General features: G+C 37.6%; 1 long non-coding RNA gene and 1 pseudogene across 1 annotated transcript; both read right to left on the reverse strand.

Annotated features, from left to right (window-relative positions):
• Nucleotides 1-6203: 6203 nt before the first annotated feature.
• On the reverse strand, nucleotides 6204-8552 carry LOC120144910 (annotated as a pseudogene).
• A 360-nt stretch (nucleotides 8553-8912) lies between these two features.
• Nucleotides 8913-9667, reverse strand: LOC120144500. Its single transcript, XR_005518038.1, has 2 exons — nucleotides 9297-9667; nucleotides 8913-8942 (listed from the first exon to the last, which is right to left on the reverse strand). It is a non-coding gene; the product is annotated as an uncharacterized LOC120144500 (long non-coding RNA).
• Nucleotides 9668-10108: the final 441 nt, after the last annotated feature.

Here is a 10108-nt window from a genome sequence, read left to right on the forward strand (position 1 = left end):
TATCTTTTAAGAGATAAAAACAAATTAAAGGTACATTCGGACTAAATCCTCTAGACCCCTGACAGCTTCTAGTAGGTTGACAAGTATTCTGCCTTCATCTGCCATTGGTTGAATGCTTTGTCGAACCACTCCTGCTTCCCTTGCCAGGCCGTGAAGATGACGAGCCACCTTCTATACTTGATCTAGGAAATCTCGGATGGTTACGTCTCTGGCCCTCACATTTCGTTGTGCTTGCTCCCAACGGAAACGCCACTGTAAACCTCCATCGAAGGGCACTATCTGAAGCTCGTTCGCTTGCCTCTTGAAGCCATCTACAATAGCCTTTAACTCAGCTATTACCTTGCCATCCTTTTCATGTTGTTTCTCTAAGTCAGCCACCCGAGTTCTCAAGCGTTGGTTCTGATGTTGACTATCTGCTAAGCGTCTTTGAGCAGCCTTCAGCTATTCCTTCCAAGCTCTTTCATCAGGCCCCTCGAACTTCCTTTTTAGATTGTGAGCTTCGTCTTTCCAGTATTCATAGGTTACTTTTAACTTGGAGTTATCATTGACTTTATCTTGATAGCCCTTTCTCAAGTCTTCGAGCTCAAAACGGACTATTTTCTATTCCCTTTCCAGTTTGTCTGCTTTACCTTTCTAAGAATCGGCATCGAGCTTCCATTGATAACGTTCAGCATCAAGTTCCTTAATCCTCTGTTTCAGCTCATTATTCACAGCTTCAAATTCTGCCTTGGCTATCTCAAGTCCAGAAGGGACAGGTCTGAGATGTTCCTCCATATTTCGAGTGTCTTCACAGTCTGGCACCGAAATGTTATCATTTTTCCTTAATCTTCACCACTCCATATAATCTGGAGTAAGCATGTCTCCGGCAGCTACAACATCCATCCTGAATACTTTCTTCCATGAATCGGCTGCTTCTTTGATCATTTTCTTATAGCAGTCACCATGATACGCAAACTCTGATCTAGCTAGTCCGCTTTTTGCTGGGATAAACTGACGTGCCTCATATTGTCTAAGTGCTAGCAATAGAGCATACCCAACAGCCCCCCAAAGTCCGAGTAAGGTCATAGTATCAGAATTCCCACACCGGAAAAGAACGTCACCGAGGAACAACCAAGGGGCTCTCCAGGTAATATCTCGATCCTGAAGATCTGTAAAGACCTTCATCCACTTTTCTTTTGATGCACCTTCATGCCATTTCATAGTGATGAATTCTCCCAAAGGTGAATAGGTAGTGCTGAATCGGCGATATGCCACCCCATTAGTCTTCCAAAAGTGGCTGTGAATCCAGACTTGAAGGAGCTGAGTACACCCAGCGAACCTTCCTCCGCCAGTTCTTCTGCAACGGTTGAGAGATCGAAAGGTTTCAGCTAGGATGGCCGGTGCTGGGTTGACTCGCTTCGAGAGTTGTTCAAACAGCTCTACCACAGCAGTATCAATGTAACCCAAAGTCTTCGAGAATATAATCAAACCGTACAGACCCAATACAAATAGGTCTATTGCCTTCCACTCATCGGGATGGTTCTTCATCAGTTGCTTGATATGAAGCCAAGATATTCTTTTCCCACTGCCTTTACATCGAGCTCGGTCAGTTACCCATTTTTCGTCAACCCCGGCAACCTTGGCTAGTGCATTCTTGAAAGGTTGGCTTTTGATGTGTTTAAGGTAGGCCCTCTCTAGTCTGATACTTTCATAGTGCAACAGTGTAGTGTATTCTTCAATGGTGGGCACCATGTCCTCCTGATTAAAAGTAAAGCAACTGTATCCTGGGTTCCAGAATTGAACCAAGGCTCTGATTAAGGGCTCATCAGTCTTGATATGAAGCAAAAGTGCAATGTCACCGTACCGTTGACTGAACTTCTATTTCTGATCATTCTTCCAACTGTCCTAGATGTCTCGAAGCTCTTGCACATCATTCTGCTTTAGGCTGATAGAGGCATAGTTGACCAGCTCTGACACATGGCTTCCTTGAAGACTGTCTCCCTTTTTCTTCTGAGTCTTCTCGGATCATAGTCGTACCTCAGGGTTTTTAATCTCTTATATTACAACACATTTATCCATTTGTTCATATTATTTTATGTATAATAAACATTTTTTAGGGATCAATGGCCTCGTGTTATGATGCAAATGCTAAAAAAAACAAATACATGCAAAAAGTTAGTACAATGAAAATAAATAAATATAAAATGACAAAAGGAAAAGAGAAAAAAAAACAATGTTAGGGTAAAAATATCCTAGGTTTTGGAATGTGGTTTCGGGGTAGGCTCTAATTCTCCATAGTCTCCCGGTTTAGGTTCTAAAAAATGGTACCCGAGTTCTCCTTGCTGGCGCCCCCTTGGGCTTACCAGACCCTTAGTCCTAAACCCATCACAGGCTTGTGTGGACTAAGCTAAACTCGAGAGAACACATTCCCTTATGTCTATACGGAGAATAAATTCACACAAAAACATAAGGTATAAGAATCTCGAAGGCTACTTGCTAGGCATATGCGGTGAATAAATTCACACGAATGCGTCGCTTTCACCCCCACTTAAAATGGGTTCGGAGCTCGGGTTTAGAGCCTTAGATGAAAAAACTTTAAGGGCTGAAATCATTAAAAAAACGGTCAGTACAACTATTTATTTGAAAAATAATCAAAGTAAGCAATAAGGATCGAAATATTACCTTAAAATTTAAATTTACCTTTTCATTAAAAAGACAACTGGAAATTACCTTAGCCTGACTCACTTACATGTATCCCCAGTGGAGTCGCCAAGCTGTCGCAACCACCTTTCGGTTGGGCCCGGAATTAGGCTTCGACTTAGGAAAATGGATTAGGAGTCACCACCGATCATTTTTTAAAAAAATAAGTAGGTTGACTGGATACCTTATTTCTTACCTGATCTGCGTCTTACCAGTGATGTGTCGGATTCGGGAGACGGTTACAGTCAAGGAAGGGTTAGCACCCTTGAACTGCCATTTCGGTACTATGTAATTTCCAGTTGTCTTTAATTAAGAAAATTGAAAGTTTAACCTAAAAGGTAAAATAACGATCCTGATTGCTTACCTCTGATTGATTGAAAACGTACCCTTTAAAAGTCAAAGAATGTGTTAGGAAAAAAAGTGAAAATAATTAATAAAAAAAACGAATGAAATAAATAAAAAGTAATATAAAATAAAGAAAACCAATGAAATAAAAAAAATAAAGTAAAGGTAAAAAAATGAATACAATAAATAAAATGAATAAAACTAATAATCATAATATATACATATTGACACATAGGATAGAAAAATAAAAATAATATACATATAATAATAACAAAAATAAAAAATATATATGTAAATATGTAAAATATTATAGAAAATATAATAGGAATAAAATAATAAATGATGAATAAGAATGATAATAGTAAAAAAAAGAAATATTAAAAATAATAATAATAGTAAGTAAATGGAAAAAAATTAAAATAAAAAAACGATAATAAGAATGATATATATATATATATATATTCATATCTAATACCATAATAGTAATAATAAAAGAATATATAATAAAACATAATTAAATAATAATAAAAAGTAAATAAATAAAATTAAAGTAATTGATTTCAGCAGGGGGCTTAATTGAAAAAAACGAATTGCGTGACCAAATTAGAATGAAATCGGGGTTCAAATTGCATGGTTTAAAAATTAAGGGGACCGAAATTGGGATTACCCCATTTTTAAAGGAAAACACGCAGGTCAAAAGAATGGGTCGGGTCAACACGCGGGTTAAATTAGATCCATGGGTCACGTATAAAATTCAAACATTTCCCTTTTACCAATTCATTTCAAATCAAACCCCCCCCCCCGTTTTTTAACTTTCTCTCGCCTGTTCTTCCCCAAGGAAGAACACAGGCCATTGTTTCCAGAAAATCGGCCATCGGCCGCCTTGTGCCACCTCGTCACCGTCGTTGAACGGCGACGGTCGCCGTTCATCGGCGGCAAAACTTCAAAAAATGATTTTTTTTAAAAAAAAAACTCGATAGCCTTTATTTTTAAATCAAAAATTTTTTAGCAAAAAGAAAGAGCCTCGGGATAGATCTAGGTTCGAATATTTCGACCCATACCCCCTGTTCATCGGCGTTCAGATTGAAACAAACAAGAATATAAACATGCAAGCCAACAACACGAATGAAAAGGTAAAAAAAATACCTCGTTTTTATTTCTTGTTTCGAAATGCTCTACAAGTGTTCGAACACTCTTTGTATTTGCTATTGTGAACTTGTGTGTGTGTTCGTGGTAATCTCTGTGTACTCCCCATGTTCCTACAACCGTATATGTGCTCTCTATTTATAATACAAAAGATGCCCTATTTTTAGATTTTAATTCGAGTAAAACTCGGCTTGGTTGACGTTTGATGAGTCCACGACTCTGATATGTTATTTGTTTGTGTTCCATGTGGTCACGACGCCGAGAAAATCGACTGTGGGAGGCGTGTTGTGCGAGGGAACTTGATCAGTGAGAAACGACACTGGAACGAAGGATGGGCATGCGGCGCTAGGGTTTTTGGAAACCCTAGGTTTGACTTGGGAGCTGATCTGCACGTGGGTTTGGGCCTGGTACTGGGCCACCTGTTGGGTTTTGTAACTTGGGGCCTGTGAAATAAAACCCAAATTAATAAAAATTTATTATACAATGTAGTTTATAATAAAAAACACAATAATAAAATATCAATTGGTCGAAATTCAATGTCTTCAAGGCGATAGAGAAGTGTGAACAGGATAGGATGGCAAGAGAAGAAGCATGGAAGGTACAAGAATTGGCTCGGAGTAATAGGGAGCGTGAGCTTTTGATGCAAGAGAGATCGATTGCAGCAGCTAAAGATGCGGCCGTGCTAGCATTTCTGCAGAAGTTTTCGGATCAATCAACCTCCGTGCAATTGCCTGAGACCACATTCCCTGTTGAGAAAGCTCTTGACAGGCAATAAAATAGCAATGGTAGCGAGAGTTATATGCACCTAAGTACTTCTTGTTGGCCCAAAGATGAAGTGGATGCTTAAACAAGACTGAGGACTAATCTCGATTTGCAATATCAAGACAACAGCCCCGAAGGCCCTCTATGGGAGGAAATATCAACAGCAATGAAAAAGCTAGGCTATGATCGAAGTGGGAAGAGGTGTAAAGAGAAATGGGAGAATATGAACAAGTACTTAAAAAGGGTGAAAGAAAGCAATAAGAAACGGCCTGAGGATTCCATGTCCTTTAACCAACTAGATGCTCTACACAAAGAATCAAAAGGATCGATGGCTTAGTTAATTCCGGTTATGAGTTAAAGCCCGAGGAACTCTTGATGCACATGATGGGTGCCCAAGAAGAACGACCGAATCAAGAATCAGCAACGGATGGTGAAAGTGATGAAACTCAGGATGAAAACAGAAACACTGGAGGAGATGGTTTTCCAATCATAGGTAAGGATCCTTCTTCCATGGCAACTATTGGCTGATTGTGAGAGGAGTAGCGAAATTTCCTTTTCGGATGCTTAAATTTTGTTGAAGTGGGTCATCATGGTCCACAGTGTTGGTGCCTGTAAAATAGCTTGTTTTGATACAGCAAGTGGGTAAAACGACAGGCATAAATATATACTTTGATCATCATTTGTTTTTGAATAAACAGTGTAAGAGGCAAATCGAGAGTGGAATAAGATTGTCCGTCTGTGTGTCTTTCAAAAGAACCTTTGCCTTTAGCTTTTGGAAGGTGGGGGAAATGGTTTGGTTTTGTTGTGTTTCTGTCGGTGTAGAATTGCATCATCATTCATTCAACAAGGTTTCAACTTTTAGATAAAAGTGGTAATTATATCACTCGGTCGCTCTGCATAAGCAAAAACCTCGAACAAAGTACAATTTAAAATAACCAAAATGTAAAATAATGAAATGGGTTTTTAACCTTGGCTTTAGGCTTATGCTTGTAAAAAACAATATTTCGAGTTGGATTTGTAAACATCTCTAGCCATTATGTGCCATGCAACCTTATAAGGTCATATTTCGTTATACACCACGGTCCCACAGCCACAACGCAAAACAAGCACTTTGTTGATTAATAATATGCATGCATGTATCATGTATGCTTTCTGTTACATCATAAAGAACTTTCCTTTCCATGAAATTAAGAAATGATCAACAAGATTTGTACTTACATTCTAAAACCAAAGCATTAAGCTAAAATAAATATTCTTATATCATGCAACTTTTTGGGGGTAAAACGCACAGACTGGGTTAGGGTTTGAGGTATAAGGAGACTTTTCTCTATTTTCCTGGTTCGAATTTCTGCCATCTACCATCTTAATCTTCACCTCTCCTCTAATTTCTGTAAGATTTTGGTTTTAGCTTGCATCAAAGCCAACTTGGGTGGGAGGGGAATTGCTTATGAAGATTACAAAATTTAAAAAAAAAATTGAAAAGAATGACATAATGATTTTAAGGGACACTAGTGTCACCTTAGGCTAAAGCATGACATAATGATTTGTATGCAGCAGCACATGTTTTAAATTTCTCTTCAGCCATTGCCTGCATAAACATATTGATATCATGCAACTTTTTGGAAAAAATAATTGGGAATGAAATCACAGTTCAGATTGATGCCGCAGTAGATCGGCATGACTATATCAACGGCATAAGCATTGTTCTCGAGAAGGATATAACTAACCTGCGAAGGGCCTTGATGTTTATCCGGATGCCACTTTAAAGCTGATAAGCGGAACCTGCAACATGATTTTAATAATTTTAGAATACATGCCTTTGACAACTAAAACGAAAACACTCTACTTACGCCTTTTTAACATCTTCGAGCTTTAAGCGGCCAGTTAGAGGTAGCCCAAGGATCGCTCTATCAGAACATGATCCTACAGCATATGACTCATCCTCAGACTCAGTTTCGCTATGAATCTCCTGCTCTTCTGTTCTTTGATTAGTCCAGTCCCGTTTTTCTCTCCACTCGAATCCAAAGTCCGAATTTCGGAAAGTAAAATCCTCCCTAAAAGACCAAGTATAGCACTTGTTCCCAAATACAGCTTCAAATATTGTCTCAGGATTATCAAAGTCCTATGGGAAACTCTGTCTTCTAAACCTTCCTGTGCAAGTAAAAGGACATCTCGTTTGTTAATAACAAGAGGGCAGGCACTTGTAAAATGCTAGCACCTATCTGTTATGTGGATTTGGTTTTTTTAATTTGGAAATGCAATTAGCTAGGTCTTAATCTATTATTGTCTCATATAATTGGTTGACACCTCTTTATTATACAAAACATGAAGATTATATAAACAAAGCTAAGTTCTGATTTTAAGTTATTGCACTTAAATTCTTTTACATATAATCATGATAGGTAAATATGATATTTGTGAATCAGGACGGAAAATAAGTGTTCTTTAATACGAAAGCTATAAAAACATAATTCAATTGCTTTTCTACATTACGAAGAAGTACGCATTCTATCGAACAAGAAAAAGCCTTTTCACTGATGGGCATGTGACTGTTAGAAAGCAGGAAAATTAACTCGCATATTAGATGTTACGTTCAAACAGCTAGCTGTAATTTCACACGAACCTACATTCAAATCCACTTTCCATTATTCGTGCTACTAAATTTTACCCGAAAGATATAATGAGTGATCATGTCAATAGCCTTAGACTGAGTTACTTACTCATTGTTTTGAAATAATAGATAGATGAACAAAACATGAGATTAAACAAACCAAACCAGATACTAGTGTGCGGAAGGAAACTCAAGTTATCTTATGCAAACATGCATATATTTAGGCCATCAAAATATACTTGGTTCAGCTGCGAAAATAGTGCATAAAAGAGGCTATTGTTTTAAAAAAAACATTGAAAGCGAGAAAAGAGGGAAGTAATTGTAGAAAAAGGAAGATGAAGCTCACGTTTGCTTTTTCTGCAGTTAGATTTTCCAGAACGGGGTCCAGAAAACCTCGACCGATTCTTCTTAACAGAGCAATCTGATACCCGGCCTTCTTTCGCATCAAATTTCCATATTGGATTTGGACCTTCATCCTAGATAAAAGCCAAAGGCAAGCATAAGTTTTTAGTTCAGGTACTAATGAAATGCATAAGCTCAATCTCCGGAATATAATGTAATGAGAAGCAGGATAATGGTATTGGTCCCATACACTTGTCATTAGCCACTTCCAAAAGGCAGCAAACTCACTCTTTCAATCGCATAACTAAAATCATAATTTTCTTCTATACTCGGAGAGCCTATTTGGATATTTTATAGAAATGTAGCACAGAATAAAATATTTGAGGCACGGCAATGCAAATAATGAAGAAACTAAAATCAATTCCAAGGCATGTGCTTATGCTGAAATACAAGAAATGCTCCAGCTCATTTTACTTATTACAACTTCGATAATGTAAACTTTGCATGGGGAAGACGTAAATGAACACCTTCAATAAGGTGTAGGCTCTAAATCAAACAAGAGTCCAGAAAAGTTTACCTGAAATAAAATATTTGAGACACTGCCACTAAAGACAAGGTCTCTCAAAGCTCTCTTTGTTTCAGCACGCTTTTGACGTATGTGCATCATGTGGCCAACGGAAACATTCAAATTAATCGTGTTGATTCAGTTCCTGAGATGCATTAGATTTCTATTAGTACTAAATGATGACAGCTAAGTTCCCAGTCTAGGCGAAGAATAAACCTAGAAATCTGAAAAGACAAGTACAGATCAGTTTTCAAAACTTTGGAATTGCGTTTAGTCTACTGAAAGGAGGGTTTGAACACTGCTCTTAGAACACGAAGATAAAACACAAACAGACCGAGCTACAACTCCCGGCCTAGAACAATTTCAATCTTACGATACACTATCCTATATAGTAGGATCAAGGCAGTTAAGAGACACATGTGAAAATGATTACACTAATAGAAACCCGGCAAAGCAGCATACCTTAGTTGGTTGTTGAGTGCTTCTTTTATCCTGTAGAAACAATGTTAATTGTCAAGCTTTCTTGGCAAAATACAGATTTATCCTAATTCCTAAACCAAAAGTTTAATTCATTACTAAAATCTAAAGCTCAATTCTATGCTGATATCAGGGAGAAGAAGTAGAAATAATTGTTCACACAGAGAAAAGACCCACCACAAGCAGATACTTTTACTACATTTAATTTTGATATTAGCACAGTCATGGGATCCCATGAATCTTTCCAGTGCAACAAATTCATGAACTTGTTATTCAATTGAAAATAGAAATCCAAATTCAAGTTCACACCCATGGCATTTTAGAGTATAATAAATGAACCAAAGAGAAAAAAAAAAGAGAGAGACTCACAGAATTCCCTTTGTTCTTCCGTTTTTCACAGGTAACAGGCGTGGAATGAAATGAACCGACATGGGTTGTAGCAGCAGTAGCCGATTGTTTTGCAGGTAAGAAAGATGGAATCAACGAATTCTTGAGTAGAAAGATGTTTCGGCATCTGAAATTTTGCATAATTAGATAAAAACAAGACCGAACCACCTGCCGCAGGAAGCTGGGAGCGCCGATGAAAGCTCTGGGGTTTTCTTTTTTTGGTAAAAAGAACTAGTTTTCACAAATTTTAAATGAAAAAATGATAATTTTTCTTATTGAGAAAGGGATCGCATCAATGGCCGGAGAAGGTGAACAGCAGCTACCGGTGAACGTTGAGGATGCGGAGTGTAGTGAACAGGTCGGGTTTCGTGATTAGGTTAAGGAGAACTAAAACAACTGTTGAAATGGTTCTAAACTGGGTTCTTTTGGCCCATTAGGGCATGCGAAAACTTTATTTGTCCCAATAGGGCAACTCAAAAATTATTTTGGGATCTATTGTATTTTTTACCGTTCTAGTAAAATTCGTCGCCTCGATATATTATTTTTATATTACAGGCTTATTATTTTAATATTTCTTTTAGAACTCGTTACCTCGAGTGATGAGTTTCATTAAAAATAATAATATTTTCCCATATAATTATGAGAATTTAAATTTGGAAAAAAATTGACACTCGTCACTTCAATGTGATGAGTTTGGTCTGGTTTAAAATATATAGCCGTTTAGATTTGAAAAATAGTTATTGGTAGCCGTTGGAACTCGTCATCTCGATGTGACAAGTTCGAACGTTCATTTT

This window comes from Hibiscus syriacus, unplaced genomic scaffold, assembly GCF_006381635.1.
Source record: "Hibiscus syriacus cultivar Baekdansim isolate YM2019G1 unplaced genomic scaffold, ASM638163v2 tig00110890_pilon, whole genome shotgun sequence".
Taxonomy (NCBI): domain Eukaryota; kingdom Viridiplantae; phylum Streptophyta; class Magnoliopsida; order Malvales; family Malvaceae; genus Hibiscus; species Hibiscus syriacus.